The sequence below is a fragment of the Paroedura picta genome, chromosome 4, assembly GCF_049243985.1.
Source record: "Paroedura picta isolate Pp20150507F chromosome 4, Ppicta_v3.0, whole genome shotgun sequence".
Classification (NCBI taxonomy): Eukaryota; Metazoa; Chordata; class Lepidosauria; order Squamata; family Gekkonidae; genus Paroedura; species Paroedura picta.
Genome location: NC_135372.1, coordinates 44656107 through 44680293, shown reverse-complemented (window position 1 = coordinate 44680293; position 24187 = coordinate 44656107).

Here is a 24187-nt window from a genome sequence, read left to right as displayed (position 1 = left end):
GTCATGTATCATTCTGTAAGAGAAACAAGGGTTGGCTGAACTCGACTATGTCCTTCAGGAGGGATGACTGCTGATGTACTCACTAAGCCACTTGCCAGAGGGAAGTTTCAGTATCTGTGCCAGAAACTGGACCTTTATGACTTTAGTATATGACATTTGAGAAAGGGTGTTGGGCTTTGCCAGTATCATCCCTTCAGTCATGAAGGAGTGAAGCCGAAGTTTCTGTAAACTAGTTCACAAGTTTAGCGTAGGAACCATTAGGTGTAGATTAGATTGTTCCCACCAAAGAAGGGGAGATTTTATACTTAATAATGAGGTGACCTTAAGATAGACTTTTGGCTCATCAGTACATCGGAGATGGTACATGCTACTCAGCTTGTACATAAAGGGTAAAGTTTTGGGGGGAAACTTCCTTTCCTTTGTTCTTAGGATCAGAAGTAACAGAGAAAACAAAGAAACAGGACTAGAAAGACGAGTTAGTTAGACTGCTGCTGTTTTCTTTCCATGCAACCCTTTCCCTAATTTAGTAGAAAACTTTTCTAAGAAGCTAAGCACACGTCTCTGTGCTGCTGTACTTCCTCTGTGCTATATTAGCTCTGCTAAATTTTTCCAACACTGCGGTTGTTCTAGAATGGATAATGAGACGATATTGACTTATTGTGATGTGAGGGGCTTTTAGTGGGAGCCAATATGAGGGGTTTTATTTTGTGAGGAGATACGTTTAATAAATCCCGACATGTTGCTTGTGGTAGTGTGTTATTTAGTTTTGAAATTTGATGACACCATCTCCTAACCATCCAGTCACAGGATAAACTCAAATAACCGAGTGCTCGGAGAATGATTTAAGGATTGGCCTTTAAGTACTTGGTAACCTTCTTTGTAGGGCTAACCCCCTGTGAAGTAAATCATACTAATGCCTAAAAGTAAACTCCCACCTTCCTCCAACAAGTTGCAGAGGTATACATCACCTTTCCCCTGTCTTGGTAATTAAGATGGAATCACCTTGTCGGTTTGTGAGAACCAATAAGGAGACGAGAGCTAATGAAAACAAGAACACGATTTATTTCCTTGAAAAGAATAATTTGGGTGTGAGACTTTGGCTGGAGAAACAATTTAACTTTAGAATATATTGTTTCAGAAATTGAGCAATAGACAGAAATTGTCAATCTACTGTTTGAGAGTAGAATTAACAAGTACACCCCTGGTTTCCCAAACCTTACTTTGATTTTACTGAAGCTAAATAACATACAGACCTCACTATGCCCCTTAATGTCCCTTTGCCTAGGAAGATTTCCTGGCAATCATGCTAAATCAATCTGCTGAAGGCTAAGAAGTTGAGGTTTTCCTAACCTGTCTGTAAGATTTCTAAACCCTAAACCACTCATCTCCCTCTTAGGGGTCCAAGAACCCTGATTGGATACTTCTGGTTTCCCCAATTCACAACCAGGATTAAAGAAGAATTAACAGATTTTTTTTTTAAAGGATGGACTTAGTCTTTTACATTTACCTACATACATATGCGAGCCTCTTGTGGTGCAGGGTAGTAAGGCAGCTGACATGCTGTCTGAAGCTCTGTCCATAAGGCCGGGAGTTCAATCCCAGCAGCCAGCTCAAGGTTGACTCAGCCTTCCATCCTTCCGAGGTCGGTAAAATGAGTACCAAGCTTGCTGGGGTGTAAAACGATAATGATTGGGGAAGGAAATAGCAAACTACCCTTATTGAGTCTGCCAAGAAAACGCTAGAGGGCGTCACCCCAAGGGTCTGACATGACTCGGTGCTTGTACAGGGGATACCTTTACCTTTACATACATATGTATGTGCTGTTGTACCAACAGACTCAAAGTGATCCCAGCAAGAGGTTTACAAGGGAAATGAGAAGCAGAGGTGGTTTGCGATTGCCTTCCTTTGCAAAACCTTCCTTGGTGGCCTTCCAATCCAACTACATGTTGGTAGAGTTTAAATGTGCAAAGAGGGGTAGAGCACTAGGTGGCTTCAAATAATAAAATAGTTTTATTAAGAAGAGAAACAAACTTTGTACAGAAAGAAGAGAAATAAATACCTGTCTGTTTTGTTGTCTTTATTTTGCCTGTTCTGGAGGCAAGCAGGGAGGAAGGAACAGGATGTACCAATCTGGAGATAAAAGAAACTATTTGAAAAATACCAGAAAGTTCCTAATCTAACTATGCTAAATCCAAATCTCCTCTGATGCCCCCTGTAGGAAATTCCTACAGAACTTGCATATCTCAACAGTACCAGCCCTCATTGACTCCTGTGATCTGATGAGATTGGGCTACAGTGTACTGCCTTCTCTCTCAGCTGTCATATTTACATCTGATAATAGTTTGTGACCTGAACGAGATGAAGGTTCTGGTCAATACTGAAGGACATCCCCATTGTCATCCTGTAATTGAGAAAGCACAAAGATCTGAATTCTGTTTTGTCTGGGCTGAGTATTATTTTACTCACTCTCTCAAAGCTCAGGAATGCTATTACCACACCCCTGGTCAGATGGAAAGAAAAGTAGAACTGTGGTCATCAAAATACAGGTAACTCTGTATCCCATAATTCCACCTATTCTCACCAAGCAGTTGCCTATAGATAAACAAGCATAGAAGATAAACCTGAGGAGACTTGTGGGATGACATCCTGGAAGAGCTGAAGGTCATGATGGAATTGCTTTGGTTCCACAGGGCCTGCAACATGGAGTTCTTCTACCAGGCATTCAGTTGAGGCCAGGATGAGGAAGATCTGCCCCCTCCTCTGGTGCCCGGTCTCTACTACATCACTCCCTGGACACAGATAGCAGCGAAATGGCGGCTTTGTAGGCGGGTGAAGTTTGGAGGCTGACTGGGAAGGTGGGAGGCTTTTTAAAAAATGCATCTTTTATTGCTGTTTGTAGTTTAATGAATGTTAGCTGCCATGAGCTAGCTGGCTAAAAGTGGTGGCCAAGAAATCAAATTAATAATAATAATAAAAAGAAGAATTAGAATTTAGCATGGGGAGGATTAGTCATCTTCTGCTGCAACTTCAGGTAGTTGCTTTTTAGATAACACCAGAGCCCCTGCAAAAGGATGCCTTTTGGACACTTGTGAATAGAAAAAGAACAAGATTTAGTTTTTATACCCTGCTTTTCACTACTCGAAGGAAGAAGAAAAGTTGGTTCTTATATGTCGCTTTTCTCTGCCAGAAGGAATCTCAAAGCGGCTTATAGTCGCCTTCCTATTCCTCTCCTCACAACAGACACCCTGTGAGGTGGGTGAGGCTGAGAGAGCCCTGATATCACTGCTCGGTCAGAACAGCTATATTAGTGCGGTGGCAAGCCAAAGGTCACCCAGCTGGCTGCATGTAGGGGAATGCAGAATCAAGCCCAGTTTACCAGATTAGAAGTCCACACTCCTAACCACTACACCAAGCTGGCTCTCTCAATGGAGTCTCAAGTGGCTTACAATTGCCTTCCCTTCCTCTCCCCACAAAAGACACTCTGTGAGGGAGATAGGGCAGAGACAGCTCTGAAAAAACTGCTCTGTGAGAACAGCACTAACAGGACTGCGATGAGCCCAAGGTCATCCAGCTGGCTGCATGTGGAGGAGCAGGGAATGAAACCCGGCTCACCACACAAAAATCCTTCGCTCTTAACCCCTATACCAAGCTGGAATGGAAGGATACAGTACAGTCATTCAGTAATTCAAATCTCTTCCTACATTCAGGATATGAGACAAAGGAAATGATTTAACCTTTATCACAGAGACAGCTGAATGCTGTATGCACACAGATCAACTCAATTGTATGGCAAACAAAGAAAGTACCAAGGCTTCTTCATGAGCAAATACCCATTGCTCATATTATGGTTGAGATTTTCAAGATCCCCAGGGGACTTAATAAGATCTTACCTACACGAGTCCTAATGGGACCTGATGATTGCCAATTTGGAATGATAATCCCCTTATACACTTGCATGCTTTTCTCTCAAAAGAATTGCTGAAGCTAGCCAAAATAAGGAATCATTTTCAGCAACATGGATTTGTTTTCTTCGGTCCTGAATCATTTTAAAATTAAAAAGGCTAAAATCATTATTATTCATGAAAAAATTAGCACTGTTCAGGGGCTAGAATGGCAGATTTCAAACCTTGAGCATTCTGACATGTACAACCATGTGCGTGCATGGCCTAAAAGGGAAGGACCAAAACTCTGTAGGACAGGACATTCATCAGGTTTGGACTAGCCATTTGGATCTCTGTCCTGAGGCAAAACAGGAAACAGAGGAATGGCAGCACAGAGCAGTGGGTAAGAGCCTTCGGGGAGGGTGGTATATAAATATAATATATTAAATAAATAAATAATAAATAAGAGCAGCAGCTTCTAATCTGGCAAACTGTGTTTGATTTCCCCTGAGCCTCCACATGCAGCCGGTGGGGTGACCTTGGGCTTGTCACAGCCTTGATAGTGCTGTTCTGACCGAAGAGTCCAGTCAGAGCTCTCTCAGCCTCGTATACCTCAGGGCTGTCTGTTGTGGGGAGAGGAAGGGAAAGTGATGGTAAGCCGCTTTGAAAAGCTGGGTATAAAAACCAGCTCTTCTTCTTCAGAATAGATATGGACCTACCTGTCTCAGGGAAAAGGAGCATCTATAATCTATGAGAAATATTTAGCAAAGAAACGATGGTACCCGTTGTTGTTGTTTTATACCCTGCTTTTCACTTCCTGAAGGAGTCTCAAAGCAGCTTAAAATCACCTCCCCTTCCTCTCCCCAAAACAGAGGGTGGTGGGGCTGAGAGAGCTCTGACAGAACTACTTGTGAGAACAGTGCTATCAGGACTGTCACTAGCCCAAGGTCACCCATCAGGCTACATGTGGAGGAACAGGGAATCAAACCTAGCTCATCAGATCAGAAGCTGCCTCTCTTAACCACTACACTGAGATGGCTTTCAGAATTTAGTGATGTAGCAAGCTCAGTGCCCCAACTGTACATGGATAATAGTGATCCATTGGACTGTGTTTGTGAGCATAAGCATTAAAAATGGACTTTACCATCACAAGGAATGATAACAGTTTGTGTCTGTTAGTAGAAGTCTCCTTTCTCTTCCTCTTTTTGTTTGCGAAGCACTTCTTAAAAATTCAAGACTTCCATCTCTTTTACAAATATCCATTCCACATAATTTTGTGAGCCTGTTACAGAAGGAAGAAAGCAGGAATAAGGAGACAAAAAGTGAGCAGCAACTGTAAGCGGGGCTCATATATTTTATCCAATACAACCTGAGTATAAAATGTCAAATGCACTTTCTGTAATGTTGCAGATGTATACTTTTGATGAGCACCTTTCCCCTTTTTTTCTTAGGTGCAAATTGTTTTCTAACCTTTGGTGATGAAAGCCAGTTGCTTTGCTGTTGAAGTGCAAAAATAACTCCTCAATCTGTGAAATTCTAGCCCTGTACAGACATTCAAATTAAGTAAAAAATATCTGCATGGGTGAAACTGGAATTTTCAGAAACCCATTATACCATACTGGCCCTCAGTATGACTCTTCACTACAAAGCTGCTGGAATTCTCCCAGGAAGAGAAGTGCCGGGGAGGGGATAGGGTTGTCAACCTCCAGGTGGTGCCTGGAGATCCCCCACAGTTTCAACTGGTCTCCAGGCAAGAGAGATCAGTTCCCGTGGAGAAAATGGCTGCTTCAGAAGTTGGTCTCCTACTCTGATGAAGTCATTTCCCTCCCCAATCCCCCCTTTCTCCTGGTTCCACCCCTTCAAGGCTCCTGGAATTTCCCAGACCAAAGCTGGCAATGCTATGGAGTCTAATAGCATCTTAGAGGCCAACAAGAGTTAAGCTTTCAGGAGTCAGTGCTTCCTTCATCAGGTATGTGACAACATAATCGCCAGACATAACAAGACTAGCCAAACTATGTTAGGTTCATTCCCTTTTTCATCTTCCGGGTTTTATATATATGTCATCAACTGTCAGCAATGCTCTCCCAGTCTCTACACTGGACAAACAGGTCAGTCCCTGCAGAAAAGAATGAATGGACATCAATCCGACATTAGACTCCACAACATAAAACAAACACAATGGGAAAACATTTTCATCTTTCCCTTTCCTTTAATCACTAAGAGTGGTGGTCCGAACAAAAGCTTCAAAGGAAAGTTCAACATGAGATTCATGAATTTGGGTTCGTTCACAAGTTCAGAACCATGGACTCCCCAGGGCCGAATCAGCACTTAGGATTCTTATGTCAGAACAGATGATAATTTTCTGCCCCCAAGGATTTCCCCTCTGCTCTAATCCACATTCTACCTCTATGTCTTCCATTTTGTCTTTATTTATTCATTTAACCTACATACTGGCCTACCCAGCGAGACAAAGTCATGTACATCATACTGACAACATCAACAATAATTACAAGTTCATTAAATTAATTTAAAATCCAAAATAGATATATTTAAAATGTAATACAGCATCTGGTGTTAAAAACAAAATAGCAGTGTCATCAGTCTAAATTTGTCTTCTGATCTTCCAGAGCTAGAGTGTGGTCTGAGGGCCTCTTTTTGACAGGGAGGGCCTGGTAGATGTGACTGCTTCACTGACACCAACCAAAAGCTTGGTGTCTTGCAGGCCCTGCAGAACTGTGCCAGTTTTGGCAGGGCCCATATAAGTTCCAGAAGCTCGTTCCACTAGGTGGGGACCAGGACAGAAAATATTCTGGCCCTGGTTGAGGCCAATACCTCCTTGGGGCCAGATACCACCAGCTGGTTGGTATAAGGAGAGCAAAACACTCTTGGGGAGGTTTAGATAGAGAGGCACTCTCTCAGATACACAGGACCCAGACCTCAGATGGCTTTGTGGTGAAGTACCAGAAATGTAAACACACTTCTTACTTTTTAACTGGGATATAAGGACTCAGAGATGATTCCGAATGGTCACTGATGAAGGGAGCTTTGACATTCAAAAGCTAATACCATGAAAATCTTGTTGGCCTCTGTATAACTGCTGGACTGGAATCTAGCAGGACTACTGGCATTTATAGAGCAGTTAAAGAGGCATGTTCATCTAGATCCATTAAAAAAAATACTTTCCTGCAAGAGAAATTTTGGTGACAAGGTTAATCAGAAAGCATCGATTCAAATGGGTAGCCGTGTTGGTCTGAAGTAGCACAATAAAATCAGAGTCCATTAGCATCTTCAAGACCAACAAAGATTCATCCAGGGCGTAAGCTTTCGAGTGCAAGCACTCTTCCTCAGACTATGATCTTCATACATGACAGGAAATATATAGCAAAAATCAATTATGTTATATCAGTAGACTTTGTCACAACCAAATACAGCCAATGATAATCCTTTGTCAAAACAGCCAATCAATCCCCTAGAATTCAATGTACTTGACAAAAACACAGGGAGAAACCAAACTTCATTTTATTAGTGATCAAAGGTTCTCATCTCCCCATATGTTGCTTGCTCCATCCGTCTTCATACAACTGTGAAACGTTCCTCCCAGGGAATTGCTGATTACTATCCCAAGGCCAGGGAGTCAAACTCAAAATTCCATTACATTGCCATATCTTACTGTCACATTATCACAAATAAAATACATAGTGAGGAATATGGATACACAAGTTGAACAAGGCTAGCATGAATAGTGAGATAAAAAACCTTTGTCCCTGTTGAGTCCTGGGTATGTCATAGTATTGAGTTTTGTAATAACTTGCATTTCTGCAATCTCCCTTTCTAGCCTGCTCTTGAAGTTCCTTTGCAATACAAGAGCTACTCTCAGGTCCATGATTACTGAATGACCTGGAAGGTTGAAGTGCCCCCCAACTGGTTTTTCAATTTTGTGGTTTTTAATGTCAGACTTGAATCAGAAAGGAGCCAAGGAACTTCCTGGCTAGGAACTGGTATCTTATAGGAACCCTTCCCTGGTTGCTTGATTATCCGACTCTCGTGGGCGTGGGCCTCAGCTTTGTGGTGGACTCAGAAGGCCTGGCAGATGTGGAAAGGGCAAGCACCTGTTTGAAAACTACTAAGTTACTAAGTCCCTGCAAACATTAAGAAAATTGTTTTAAGATTATTATTTTTTCCATAGCAAAAAACATGCATGAAAGCTCCGAACTCTGAATGATTTATTGTAGGACCATCAGCCAATCTTTAATATCATCAATGACGGTGTGATTACTTATGACTGATTTAAGTCCCTTTTTGCCCCAGGCTTCCCTGAGCAAGTTATCAACTATTCTAGCAAGATATTAAGTATCAACAGTAGACTTCGAATGAATTGCTTATCCTAGTGCTGGTAGTTTTTATACAGCCAGGATTATGAAACAGAAAATTGCAATATACAACAACAATAATGGATTTTTCTCTCCTGCTGCCTAATACAAACAATGATATGTTTACATTCCTGGATGGTATAACCGCAGTCCACAAGAAAACAACACAAATTTTAATGACTGCTTGCACGTCGTGTCTGTCTGCTGGAACAAGGGATGTGCGGACCCTGACTCCATCTTGAGAATATGCGAGTCCAATTGAAATTCTTTTGCTTTTCCTTGGATCAAATCTCATGAGATCATAACTTTTCTATATATTTAAGTTCTCTGCTTTTCAGTACTGGTTTTTAAGATTACATTGTGTGCCCATACGTGTTTTCATAGGCTGTTTACATAGCATTTCTATAGCTGTTGCTGATCCAGTGATGTCTAGGCAGAAAAACAACCTAGTGAGCACAATTCTTTTTGCTCAGGCTAATGGGGGGGAGATCCCCTGTGAGTTTAATGTCTCCAGCTTGAAGAGAGCCTATCTTTAAACCACCCGTGGCGCCACGGGCGCCACGGACTAAATAAAGCGTTAAGGGGTCCTAAGGCGGGATGTGTCCGTGATGAGGAAGGGTCCGGATTGGACCCTTCCTCAGGACAGACAATCGGAGGGACCAATCGGCAGGCGCGCAGCGCCTGCCGATTGGCCCCTCCGATTCCCAGCCCCAGCAACATGCCGGCAGTCGCGCGCAGAGCAGGCAAAAACTGGCGCTTGCCCGACAAAAGCAGGTTCAGAGGAGTCCTTGGAAAACGGATTGGCTCGAGAAGGTCAGTCTTCGTCGCACAGTTTAGCAAAAGCAGGAAAAGAGAGCGTGCGAGAGCAGCCAAAGTTTGGAGGCGCGGGGCCGGAGGAGGGCGAGACTGGTTAGTTTGGGCAGGAGGAGACTGTGGAGAGAGGAGAAGTTTGCGGGATGCCAAAGGCTGGCATTTAAAACAACCAAAACGTGGCATCCAAGGAGAGTGGATTAGACTGAGGGAGTGGGAGCCGGCCGGTTTAAAATCTCACCCATGAAAAGGCAGAAGACATCGAGGCAAATAAGCAACACTTTGTTGCTGATGCTTTTGGTCGGGTTGTTGTTCAGGGCAGGGCTGCCCCCATTCCTGCTCTCAGGAGCAATCGCTTTGTCGTCTTTGTAATTCTGCGGGGAGAAAGGCCCAAGCGGCGGCTCGGAGCGGAGGAAAATCCAGGCAATGGAGCGGGGCTGCCTGCCGGCTGCTGGCCGAGCTGGGATCTTTGTGCTCAGAGAGAGAGAGGAGGAGGTGGAGGAGCAAGGGGCTGGCTGCTCCGCAGTCTTTTGTTGTTGTCGCTAATTTGCCGTGGGCCCTTTAAATGAGGGACTGAGGTGGGTTTTCCTCCCCCCCTCCCGAGGTGAAAAAGGAGAAGGGAAGAAAGTGTGCGATTCCCTCCAGCTGGTCAGAGAGTCCTCGCAAATATTGTTGGTGGAAATCAAAGGTGGAAATCAAGCCTTTTTGCCCAGCATTATCTGGAATTCAACCAATCCCGGCTGGCCTTTCCGGCCACAGTTTAGCGGAGCAGCCAGCCAAGCGAGCGAGTACTGCAATGCCCTTGCACAATGAATGGGAGCCGCAGCAGCCAGCCGAGCAGCGCAGCGCGATGTTGTGTGATCCAGCGGGCTGGTCCCGCACTTTTATTTCCTCAGCTCCTTTCCCCCACCCCCTTTTCCAAAAAGGCTCTTACGAGCTATCCCCTTCCTGAAGCTGACAAGTAGATATGATCATTAACTCCACATTTTTCCCCAGAGAAGAGAAACGGGGGGGGGGGGGGGGAGAGAGAGAGAGAGAGAGAGAGAGAGAGAGAGAGAGAGAGAGAGAGAGCAAGCAAAAGAGCCCCCAGTGTTCAACCCTTCTCCCCGAGGGCACAGGCGCGTCCACACTCTGGTAAACCCCCACCTCCCCTCTCAATCTCCATTGGGGATTAAAATTTGGCTTTATTTCTGTTTTCTGCTCTCATTTAGGGATGGCCTGAATAGAGATCGGTTGCTTTTGATACAGAACAAAGTGTGAGTCCAGGGGTTCCCTTTGAAAGCTTGTGGCTTGAATAAAACTTTGTTGGTCCTAAAGGTGCCACTGGACTCAAATTTTGTTCTGCATAAAAAGCTGCTTCAAACCAACAAGGCTACCCACTTGAATTTAGCATTTTATATAGTTTGTACTCCATATGCAAGCAAAAGACCAGGACTCCAGCCAAAAGACCAGGACTCCAGCCGAAACACCAGGACTCGCCAGCCGCTTGCCAGCCGCAAAGGTAGTCCCCCCCCCATACCCACTCTCACTCCTGGGGGCTGCTAGCGCCCATTGCATTTTTGTGTGCAATGGGCTTTTTGGCTAGTTCTATATACATCTCAACTAGGGTTGTGTGATTCGGCCACTTAAGAGGCTATTCCCGCCTGATGCAGCCAGCGCCACGCCACACTGGGAGGTGCGGGTGCAGGCGCCCCCATGGCACGGGCGCAGATGCCCATGCCTCCCCCCTGCAGCGCGGCACTGGCTGCAACGGGTAGGAAAGGCCGCTTCAGCGGTCGCATTGCACAACCCTAAATTCTGAGCCTCCTGAATCTGTGACTGTCATTTCCCCAGGAAGCATTTCCTGGAGACACCTTCTTTTGGGGGGGGTTGTAACTTGGACCCCATAAATCCAGTCCTCACCAAACTTATAGGTACGTAGAGGACAATCAGCTGTGAGTTTTTACCATACTGGGCGGGGGGGGGGCAGTCTACCAAATCATGAATCTCACAAATCGAACAGGTTCGTTTACGGCCTAAAATTTCATAATGGATCATGGCTCACAAATTGGGCACGCCACAAACTGAAATGACCCTCATTTTCCCTGTTTGTGCCTACCAGTAGTTGACTGCATATGATCTTGCATACGCAGAAATGCAAGTGGAGATCAATTTTTTCACTTGGTACAAACATCTATCATTGTCCTTTCCTTGTGATCCTGTTTCTGAAGAGAAGAAAAGTTGTTGTTTATACCCGGTTTTCTCCAATTTAAGGTGTCTCTAAGTTAAGGTGACCGGAATTTAACATTGGTAAAGCGGGACACCATTGACCGGGGGGGCTGATTAAAAATTTGGGGCCTTTACGCACGGGGATCTTTGTTGCAAATTGGTCACTGAATGAAAAATCGCCATTTAAAATAGTGGAATTCGTCGTTATGCATACCTGCCTTTGTAGTGGAATCAGTTGCGATTTTTAGCGTTTCCCACAGGCTTCCGGTCTCGGCAGAAATCGCTAGAAAGGAAGCGCTATTGCCAAGCTCGTCCCGCCCCTGGCCATCAAGCAGCCAATGGGCAGCCGTTAGCATGCTCCCAAACAGCCCCTTTCCCTTTAAGAAAGCTTTTTTAAAAAAAAAAAACAGACCCATTGCAACGAATCTGGGTAGATTCGTTGCAATGGAGAGACCCATACAGCTGCCTGGTGTGTTTGAGCTGTTGTTTGATTGTATGATCGTTGCCACGCTGCCTCGAGTGAAAAAAAAAATCCCCCCCCCCTCTCACGGGCCCGATTTTCGGCTGAATTAATGTGTAAAAATTAATGGGAAAATACATCAGCAAATGGGCTTTTCTGTGGTTTGTGCTTAGTGACTAAAGGTGAAGGACTGAAGCCAGGGAAGCCTCTAAACAGAAAGAGGCTCGCTGGTGCGTTTATCCCCGCTCGCTCGGAGAAAAAAAAATGGCGATCACTTCGCCGGAAGTTTGGAGGACAGGCTCAGGAGGAGGGACTTTGAAGAAACCGCAACAATGTTAACGCACAGGTCTTTTTCGCTAGTGTTGCAGATTGGTTGCAGGACTGTATCGCTTTCAGGAGGGTGAATCCACTTTTTGGGATTCCCCTGAAAGCGCTACAACGAAGCGCTTTTTGCAGATTGGTTTCAGGTGTGTGGAAGATTGTCTACGACGTCGTGCGTTAAGCCAAATCAATAGCGTTTCCAATTGGCAACCATTGTGCGATTTTGAAGCCGTGCAAAAAGGCCCTTGGTCTATATGGAGCAAGAAAAAGTTTCATAGAACGCATAGAACGCAAAAATAGTATTGTAATATATATTTTTAAATTTCAACATAAGTAGAATTTGCCAGGTGCCCCCAGATGTCCCTCTGGTGACCTTAACATACCTCAATCTCTGTGTTGTATCTAAATATCCTTTTACCGCAGTTGAATTTTCTACAAAGTGAAACAATACTATATCAATAAACGCCTCATACAAATTAAATGAGCTTATCAAATATACACCCCAAAACAATGTGATCATAATGAACTTAAGGTATCGATAGGCTATTGGCTCACCTTTGCAGGGGAGATCTCATTTTCAGAACTTAGTGGCTCACTCCCAACCCCCCTGAATTATGAAATTACAGATTAATCGTCCATAGTTCACAGACATGAATATTATCTGAATCTCCAGTGTTCCAAGCTCAGGGAGACAATGCACACCCAAATACCTAATTTGTGGCTTTAACGATTCAAACTGCCATTCTCATTCTCTCAGCCTCACAGGGTTGTTGTGAGGATCAAATGCAGGAGAGGAGAACAACAGAAGCCATTTTTTTGGGGGGGGGGATTTCAATTTAGGGAAAAAGTGGGGCACAAATAATTACATCAATTAATTCATATCTTCATATTAAAAACAACAACAACTAGGATCTCAAACCCAGACATGAGGTCAGAGGGCTGACCAGCACATTGCCTGAGTCACAATGTAGCCAAGCCCCCTCCCCGACCTCACAATACCCCCTGCCCACCCAGGCCATCAGGCCACACCTATAAAAGGCCACCCTTTCAGCCTCCCCTCTGCCCAGGGTTTAAGATGATAGTGCAGGCTGAGAGCTGGCTGCCCAAATTGGAGCCGAGAAGGAATTTTTTCCTGAGATCCTGCCCACGTTGGCCCGGACTCAGGTTTTTCGCCTTCTCTGCACTGTCCTCATTGGTCAGGGGCCCCGAATTGAGGGCAACTAGCCAATGGCTTAAAAGGTGGGCCTAAAACAAATCTAAAACTAGTCCAATAAAATGACATAAATTTAAGCATATTACAGTGGTCTTGTGTCTTTCTTTACTGTGAGCAGTTGCCTCTCTTATTATGTGTTGAGGATGGGAAGGGTGGGGGGGGGGAAGGCACAGGCTGGGAAGGGCAGGTCCCTCCACAGGGAATAGGACCAGGTAGTCAACCCTCCAAAACAGCCATTTTCTAAAGGAGAACAGACCTCGGTCGTTTGGATATGAGTTGCAATAGCAGAATTTCTTCAGTTACCAGCGAAGAGAAGAATCAATCGCCAGTGTTCCCAGGTCAGGGAGACATTGGGCACTCAAGTACCTAATGGATTTGTGGCTTTATCTGCAAGCCTGAACCCTCAGCGACCTCTACTTCACAGTGAGGGCAATGCAGAGAAGGTGAAACAGCTGAGCCCACCAGGGCCAGTGTGGGGTGCAGGCAAAAATTCCTTCTTGCCTCCAGTGCAGACAACTGGCCCTTAGCTTGCCCTCTCTAATTAAAGTTTCCTGAGCATGACAGCATGGAATCAGGCCTTCCTCTTTGCCATTTTCCGCACTGCATTGTTCATGGGAGGGATGATCCAATGCCTTATTTTCTTGAATGGGTTTTGTAATTAATAAATCCATGTACTCACTGGAGCTGCAGAACAGAACTTCTTTATTTGCTACCTAGCTCCAACTACCATAGGAAGAAGTCCAGGGTATGCCTTTTCTCAACATCTATAGACACAGGGGGGAAAGGGGTCATTTCCCACTCTCTCCATTCTTTCGGTTCTTTACAATCTTTACGGGAAGATTTTGGGATTGAAATTGAACCCAAAGGGAAATGGAGCTGTTCCCATTTAGGAACCCCCTTGTTCTTATTTAGGATTGCAGTGAAGCCCCCCCCCCCCGTCCCACTAAAGAAGACATTTGCTTCCGTGTCACAAAAGACAGATACCAGAACAACAGGTGTAGTTAAATCAACTTTATTGAATAACGATCCAGGCTGGTAGCGGTGTTGGTCTGAAGAAGCACAACAAAGAGTCCAGTAGGGCCTTTAAGACCAACAGAATTTTATTCAAGGGCTGTGATTTTGTTTACATGCCCACTTCATCAGATACGGAAAAAGAGAATATCCTCGTATAGGCAGAGAGAGAGAGAGAGAGAGGGAGAGAGAGAGGGAGAGGGAGAGGGAGAGGGTTTTTGTGTGTTGGGAGGGATTAATTGCCAGGAAGGGCTAGCTAATGTCAAGATGAGTAAATGATGGTCCGATCACATCTTGACTCTAGCTAGCCCTTCCTGGTAATTAACACCCCCCCCCCCACAAACACACACAAACACGCGCCCTACCTATGAGGATATTCTGTTTTACCGTATCTGATGAAGTGGGCTTGCACATAATGTTTATCCCTGGAATACAACCGTTTTGGTCTTAAAGGTGACACTCGATTCAAACTGCCATTCTCATTCTCTCAGCCCCACAGGGTTGTTTTGAGGACTGAACGGAGTAGAGGAGAACAACAGAAGCCATTTGGAGTCCAGTTGGGGAAGAAGTGGGGCACAAATAATGATTTAAGGGGAAAGGAAACTCTCCACCCTCATGTATCCCATGTCATTTGGGTTTAATATTTTCATTAAACACTTCAGGACTTTGGCCTAGGGAGCCAATGGCCCCTGAGCATTGGCCAGTTGGTTAATTTGCACAGATATTATTAGCTGAGCAAGCTGCACCCCTCAGTCAGTCTGGCTTCTAGCAGTACACAGAAACCCCAGAGATTTATTTTATTTTTATTTGTTTATTCAATTGTTATGCCAACCCTCCGTGAAGGAGACACTGGACTCAAACTGCCATTCACACTCTCTCAGACTCACAGGGTTGTTGTGAGGATCAAATGCAGGAGAGGAGAACAACAGAAGCCATTTTGGGGTTGGGGAATTTCCATTTGGGGAAAAAGTGGGGCACAAATAATTACTTCAATTAATTTATATCTTCATATTAAAAACAACAACAACTAGGATCTCAAACCCAGACATGAGGTCAGAGGGCTGACCAGCACATCGCCTGAGTCACAATGTAGCCAAGCCCCCTCCCCGACCTCACAATACCCCCTGGCCACCCAGGCCATCAGGCCACACCTATAAAAGGCCACCCTTTCAGCCTCCCCTCTGCCCAGGGTTTAAGATGATAGTGCAGGCTGAGAGCTGGCTGCCCAAATTGGAGCCGAGAAGGAATTTTTTCCTGAGATCCTGCCCACGTTGGCCCGGACTCAGGTTTTTCGCCTTCTCTGCACTGTCCTCATTGGTCAGGGGCCCCGAATTGAGTGGCAACTAGCCAATGACTTAAAAGGTGGGCCTAAAACAAATCTAAAACTAGTCCAATAAAATGACATAAATTTAAGCATATTATAGTGGTCTTGTGTCTTTCTTTACTGTGAGCAGTTGTGTCTCTTATTTTGTGTTGAGGATGGGAAGGGTGGGGTGGGGAAGGCACAGGCTGGGAAGGGGAGGTCCCCCCACAGGGAATAGGACCAGGTAGTCAACCCTCCAAAACAGCCATTTTCTAAAGGAGAACAGACCTCGGCCGTTTGGATATGAGTTGCAATAGCAGAATTTCTTCAGTTACCAGCGAAGAGAAGAATCAATCGCCAGTGTTCCCAGGTCAGGGAGGTGACTGTGGCATGGATTGCTGTGGCCTGGTGTTCTGGGGCCATGTAGGGCTCTAGTAGCTTCACTTGGCATAAATAGAAAGATGCTGGTAGGTTTGTGGAGGACTGAACAGCAGGGAGAGGTTGCACCTTAGATAAGGTGACTAGATTCTAAGTTCATCACAGAGGGACACAATTGACCAGAAGGCTGCCAACTTCCAGGCACGGCCTGGAGATTAGCTTCAAAGCCTAGTGAAGTTATGATTTACCAATAACCATAAATTCATTTAATACCCTGTTTAATCAATTAGTTAGTTAATTCCCCTCAATATAATTAATTTACCCTATAAACAATTTATCATTGATAAACTTAATTAAAATTATTAAAAGCAATTAATTGATTTTAAATGGCTATACTGGACCCGTTAAAATCTTTGAACACTCAAAAAGCTTTCTACAAATGTTAAGAATTATAAGAAGAGTTCACTAGACACTAGGCATTGTTAATTCTCTGTGAGGTTCTCTGTTTAACAGAGCAGCTGTGCAAAGGAGAATAAATAGGAAGACCCACCTGAATTAGTCCATGTTAAGCATTAGGAGCACAAGCTTTATGTATATACTAGAAATTAGTAGCGGGCAGCTAGTGGGCCGTGGGTGGGTCCCCTGGGAGGGAGGGAGGGACGGAGGGACGGAGGGAAGGCAGGCAGGCAGGCATAGAGAAAGGGAGAAAGAGAGAGAGAAGGGGAGAAAGGAGAGTCAACATAGGGAGAAAGAATAGCAGAAAGAAAGGCAGGGAGACAGAAAGAGAGGAAGCGAGAGGCAGAGACAGAAAGAGGCAGAAAGGAGAGAGAAAAATGGAGGAAGGGAGGGAGGCAGGCAGGGGCAATGTAAGGGGAAGGGGCAGGGGGGAAGGATGAGGGGTGAAGCGTCCGCTTGGGGTTGGGGGGGTTGAGACGTGAGGGGGCGGGGGGAAGAGCGCAGGGTAGACATGGGTGGGTGTTTGTGGGCGGGGAAGCCGGGGGATGCTTACCTTCATGGTAGTCTGCTGGGACGGTGCTCCATGGCTTGGGGGCATGGGTGACTTCTCCAAGCGGCGGCTGGAGGGCTTCTGGGCCAGTTGCGGGGCTTTCCCTTTGCCTGCATTGAAGTCTGGCAGCTCCGGGTGGCTGCAGGGCTTCAGGGAGGCAATGGGAAAGCCCCACCACGTCACTGACACAGAGAGACTCTCCCTATCCGGGAGCTGCCCGGGGCCACCAGGCTTCATTGCAGGCAAAGGGCGGAGGCGGCCCGGGAAGAGCCGCCCAAGCAGGCAGCAGCAAAGCTGGCCAGGAAGCCCTGCCTCAGAGCTCAGGCACCTGCGCGGGGGCCTCCTGAGCCCGGGTGCATGTGTGGGGGCCTCCTGAGCCTGGGTTGTTTGATGAGCTGCCGCTCAGTACACAGCCAAAAAAATGTTTAAGATTAAAAAAAAAATTTAATTGAAGACCGCCGCGGGACAAATAGAAAACACCACGGGACGCGGGGCAATTGCCCCAAAAGCAGGACTGTCCCGTCAAAGGTAGGACGTCTGGCCACCTTACTCTAAGTGGCTGAGAGAGCCCTGAGAGAATGGTGACTGGCTCAAGGTGGAACCAGAAAGTTCCACGTGGAAGAGTGCAGAATCAAAATCATTCTCTAACTTAGAGGCTGATGCTCTTAACCGCTGCATCATATTGGATCTCACTATACCTAGTATTAGCTTTAGCAAAAATGGAAAATTTGCACCGTGTCCCATCCATTGTGTGTTATTGATGGAGCAATATAATAGAAGCAGCAACACATGCGTAAAGTTGAAAATTCATAAACTTTTGTGTAGAAATTGGGTTCAAAGAAACAGAATATGGTGCAATAGAAAAACAGATTTGAGTCATAGAAAAGAAAATCAAAACTGAAATGGGAATGTTCAGGTCAAAACAACAGGGATGAAAAATTGGGAGGAGGGTGGTGGAAACACCTGGATTATATCACAACATACAGAATGTTGGCATTATCCCAAGTCAGTGCTTGAGCCAGATCATATATGTTGCTGCTAGATGCTATATGCTAAGACATCAAGACATGTGCATGCATGCTTGACCTGGAGTAAAAATGCTTGCAATTATCTAGAAATGGTGGGGAGGGGGGACCACATTCTGTGTATGATTCCTTCAATCAGCATTGTTCTTTGTCTCCACTTCTTTCATTATTGCTAACCCATGAAGATTAATATGGCATACATTCTCACAGTGTCACAAGCAATGCAGACAATGTGCCTGATGGTATTATCGCAGTCAGGCACACAGCAGCCGCGCATTCCTGTGAATGTGAAAGTAATGTGCAAATATCTCAACCTGGTCGCTCATAATGCACTGAGAATGGTGTGTTATCGTGACCATCTGTTCCTCTTTTTTATATAAAAAAAGCTCGAATTATGAAGACAGTGTTCCTGTAAGACATGAAACTTATTTTTTTCCCTTTATGTTCAATGAAGGGTTGCAACATTTGCAGTGCAATCCTAAACAGAGTAACATATTTCTAAACCCATTGACCTACATGGTGTTAGAAGGATTTAACTCCTTTGAGAATTGAACTTTTAGTGTTGTCAGGTCCAGATTTATTGAAATAGGTCTCCAAACCAGTTACAAAACTCACACAATTCACAAAATGTTATGGCCCTGGGCCGTATGGAAAGGATGGTATACAAATCTAATGAATGAATGAATGAATGAATGAATGAATGAAACCACAATCCAGAAAATCATAGATTCAAATGGGTAGGTGTGTTGGTCTGAAACAGAACAACAAAATAAAATCAGAGTCCAGTGACACCTTTAAGACCAACAAACATTTATTCTAGTTGTGAGCTTAGACTGAGGAAGAGTGTGTGCACTCAAAAGCTTACACCTTGAATAAATCTTTGTTGATCTTAAAGGTGCCATTGGACCCAGAAAATCATGGCAGTGTACAAATCACTAACAATAAAAATATTTAAAAAATCAAACATTTAAAACATCATAAAAATATAAAAACATGACAAATTATCTAAGGCAAATTTCCAATAGCACAATTTTGTCGTACTTTGCACAGTACTTGGCTATTTGTTTTGTGACCATTTTTATTAATTAACCCACCCGCCCAACAATTAATCAGCTAAAGTTTTCAAAAATTGTTTATGATGAAGCCCTTGCAACTATTTGAGTAGGAAACACACCTTCTTAGAAGAAGCATTCATTCTTCTGTTTCACAGGGTAGATCACCGAAGAAAGCAAGTTACCTTCTAAGCAGTTTCTTGTACAGTACACATGTGCAGAGCATGTAGACGAAAACATTTCCCTTAGAAACCAGGATTTCATCATCATGCAAATCCATGCAGATTTAATCAATCTGTTACTAGTTTTTGAGCTTAGTGATAGCATAGTTCATTGATTCTAAGCAATCATATTTTAAGATAAAGAATCTGCTTTGAGATCTCTCGGAATATTAGCATGAAATATGCAAACCACACATAGAAGTAGGTAAAGCTTTAAAAGTGAAAAGCTTTGACCCTGAGTTCCCAATACAACTCACATGCTTCCCTGCAGGAAATGAAGGTAGATGATATACCTTCTTTATAACATCTGCTCTTGATCAAAATATGGACACTCAGCAATCCAACAGAGAAAAAAGCAATCATGTACAGAAGAGGGATGGATGCGCATTTCTAGACTACATTTTGCAGTTCTGGTCTATAATGCCTTAGAGTAGAAAATCTAGTCCTGTTACGCACACGCAGCTCACTTTCAATTTAATCTCAACCTGAGTCAGCGGGGCTTCACTTTGAGTGCTGTTCATCTAATCCGCACCTTCTTTCTGACTCTGATTTTCCTCTTGGGAATTGCATTGCAGAGTATATAGTCTGCATATCAATGAAAAAAATTGTACATCATGTTGTGGCACTGAAATTTCGGGGGGGGGGTTGGGCTGTGTGGTTGGTCTCTTCTTACTGGTCAGTTTCGCAGTGGTCATGTGTTTTGAAATAGGAACTCGAGATTCTTCAAGCTGTATTTATTCTCGGGTAGCCATCTTAACAGAACATTAGTTTATCCTGTTGTAAACCCTTCCATGAACAGAGGGGAAGTTTGCTCACAACGCCCTCCTTTGGACAGGGTTTCCTGCCTCATGTTCACAAAGCATCACTTGACCAGAAATGTACTGATTCATGTCAGTTTCACCTGGGAAGCTGATCCAGCAGGCCTCAAATGAAACATACATTCTCCAGCTGGATGCCACATCCCTCCAGGGCAATCCTGGAATATGTAGAGCAACATTATTATTACCATGAGTGGCTTCTTCCACTGAACTTTCCCTCAACCTCTGTTAAGAAGGCTTATTGATGGGATATTGGCACCCAGGAGCTTGTTCTTGGCCATCCCCTTTCCTTAATTACCAGAAAGTCAAAGACCTGGGCCTATTCCGCACACAATAGATAATGCACTTTCAATGCACTTTAGAAGTAGATTTTCCTGTTCTGCACAGGAAAATCCAGCTGCCAAATCACATTGAAAGTGCATTATCCTATGTGTGCAGACTGGGCCCTGGACATCTTTACTACTCAGTCTTTTATCCTTACATGGGAAAGCCATTAGGGTTCATCCCGAAGTAATCATTGTGTCCTACTTGATGTGAAAGCAACCAATAACTCAGTCAAGGGATTTTGTCTCAACAGTAATGGTGTCATCATCTCATCTCCGTGTCTTTCCATGGCAGCTCCCAGGGACCAGTGCACAGGCTACGACACCAGTGCAGGCCCAGGCACTGCCCTCCAGGCCAGAGGAAGCTGGGGCCCTCCTGGGAGAAGATACAAGCAGGGAGGTGGGAGGACTCTTTGTGCGCATGTGTATGTCTGGCAGGGAGGGACAATGGAGTAGGTTGGGGGAGGAAGAGGGAAGGAGAGAGAGGGGAGGGGAAGTGGGGAGGGAAGGGGATTGTGTGTGTGTGCGCGTGCATGTGTGAGAGAGAGGGGGGAGGGGAAGGAGTATAGATTAAAGAGCTCCAGAGCAGGTATGTGTCCCACATACCTGTGAGAGCCTGGGTGTCACTAGTTTTAATTTTTGACATTTCAGATTTTTCTGCAAACCTGAGGCATCCCCTGAGTTTTCTGGAAAACCTGTTTAGCAATCATGTGGCCTCAGTCCACAGACTTAGATGGCCATACATGTGGGCCACATGTTGCTGACAGTATATACACAGAGAGAAATGCACAAGACCTTGTGCAAGCAGGACCTCCCTAAGCCCCTTCCGGCTTCTGCTTGCACATTACTGGACAAAAGCCAATGCCTAACTCCATGCCCTCCTAACTGATGCTTTTCAGCAGTTTTTGTTTTCAAAGCCCTGTCCTGGGTAGGGGGAACCCAGTTTTCATATGCCTATTTTACAGCTTTAGATTATATAAATGGTAACTTACTTTGAACTACCTTGAAGATCTTAAAACTACAAAGATATCACTTTTTAAAATAAAATTGATAAAAGTGACAATATCATGTAGATTAGTCCAAATGTCTCAGGCATGACATTGAAACAATCTGCCCATAGACTTTTCTCAGCATGGGTAACTCTCTCCTCTCTCCCAGTGGGATGACGGAGTTCCTGTAGAAGAAATAAGGTCATATTGGTAGGGCAAGCATTAAGCTATTGGGACTGTTGTAAACAATCACCTCTTTCAGCACTGGCATTTGCGATCTTTTGATGCTGTCATTCTTGGCACAATTTTCCCCAAGTCTCTTTGTCCTGGTCTGGATAGCCCAGACAAGCCCAATTCTGTCAGATCTTGGAATCTAAGTGGGGTCAGTCATGGTTAGTATAGAATCATAGAATCATAAAATTGGAAGGTACATCATGGGTCATCTAGTCCAACCCCCTGCACTATGCAGGCCACCCACAACCCTATCGCTCATCCACTGTAACCTGCCACCCCCTTAAGCCTTCACAGAATCAGCCTCTCCATCAGATGGCTATCCGGCCTCTGTTTAAAGATTTCCAAAGATGTAGAACCCACCACCTCCCGAAGAAGCCTGTTCCACTGAGAAACCGCTCTAACTGCCAGGAACCTCTTCCAGATGTTTAGATGGAATTTCTTTTCAATTAATTTCATCCCATTGGTTCTGGTCCGTCCTTCTGGGGCAAGAGAGAACAACTCTGCTTCATCCTCCATATGGCACCCTTTTAAATACTTGAAGATGGTTATCAGATCCCCTCTCAGTCGTCTCCTCTCCAGGCTAAACAGACCAAGCTCTCCAAACCTTTGTATTTGGATGAGGGACCACCAAGCAAGCCCAGGCTCATGACGCAGAAAGAGACAATGACAAACTTCCTGTGACCGCCTCTTTTCTTGAAAACCCTATAGGACCACCATAACTGGATCACACTTTCCACCCCCACCACCTTGCCTGAATAGTCCTCCATTCCTTTGGCTACTGCTTTCCAGTCCTGTTGCTTGAGATTATGTTGTCTTGAAGTGTCTGAATGCTGCAATGCTGAGGATGGGGCAGGATCCAGTGAACAAAACCATGCGGGCTTCCGTAGTTGCACTGTGGGCAAATGAAGTCAAGCTCAGTGAAGACCAACCAAGGCTAGTGCTGAGGAAATTCACTAGCAGCCAGGACACAGAGTCCTACTGAAACAACACAGATTCCAGTTGAAGTATTTGTTTCGGCAATTTGACTGCATCTGAAGTGTTGCTTTCAAAACGAGTATCAGAATTACGGAATGCTTGGCAGAGATCTAATCATAACACAATCAACCAGAAAAACGGCTAAATTGAATTTCCTTATATGCAGTTCATGGGGAAAAACATTGCAGCAATCCCCACATAAACACCAGGTGTGCTTTGCTGAAGACGGCAACAAACAGAAGAAATATCTCAGTCGCTTAATTCAATTAGATAATTGGTGCTGCTGGTGGAAATCCATGTTTAGAATGTCCCAGTCTGTTGCTTCTTTAAAACCATGCTATCATTGCCTGTACACCTGGATGTCACTACTAAGTGTGTATAGCTAATGACCATGGCCTATCTCGGAGTGGGAACCACCTTAGAAAAAAATCACTAAATGGATGAAAGGAAAAGTGCATTCCTAATCAGGACAGTTATTTGGATCTCACAACGGTTCCATCTTTCTTCCCAACTGAACCTCCAGCATCAGCCTCAAACACAGGGAATAAGTCCAGCCAGATTCAAAAATCTTTTAAATACATTTTCATTATTTCCTAAAGCTGTTATTATCAGAACATACGCTGACAGGATCAGCAATTAGATGAACCCTCGTCTCTCCGCCGACAAAGACTTCCCGTGAACGTCTGCATCACAGGCTGATAAGATGCCCCTCTGCCTTTGATCATATGCCTTTTCCTGGCTAGTTCAAGACTGGCATTTGGTTCTCGTGAGGTCAACGAAGAAGCATGGGGAGGGTAGTTTTTAAAGATGGGGGGAAAGATGCAAATGTGTGCAAGGGAGGGGGTGGAAAATGCTAGTAGCACATCAGGTAACTGATTCCTTGTCTCCAATCACCACGCCATATGGTGTGAAAAGATATTCACATTTCTTCTCTGAGGTGGAAAAAAAAATTAGAAAGCCTTCTTTTTTCCCATCTGTAAAAATGTGCTTCTATCCCCTCAATGATATCAGGATTTTTTTTAAGTACTATGTCGTTCTCTTGCCCAGTTAGTTACTTACTTGAACAACTTTATGACTTGGCTTATAAATTAACAGCATAGAAATCTTCCTATGAACAGTGGTAGGGTGGAAACTGTGGGAAACTGGCATTGCAAGTAGGCATTGAATCCCTTCTGGTTGTGTGTGCAGAAAGTCACATAGCAGCATCAGTGATATGCTCAGATAGTCTTTTTCAGCCTCTTGACCATGGAGATACTGCTGGAGTATGTTTTGAGGCTTCAGGCTGCCATGGCATGAGGGGGGAGGGCAAAGGGCAGGAGGGCTCCTGGGGCGGACCATCTGCGGGAAAGCAAAAGTGACTAAAAGGAACCTCAACATTCATAGACAGTAAACTTTTGAGTACTAGTGCCAGGAGACGTCCATGACCTTTGTACCCTGTTGTTGGCCCTCCAGAGTAATTGCTTGGACACTGTGTGGGACAGGATGCTGGACTAGATGGACCATTGGTCTGATCCAGTAGTCTTTTCTTATGAACTCACTGCAGCCACCATTCTACAGAGCTTTTGTTCACATAGGTCCCATCATTTTAA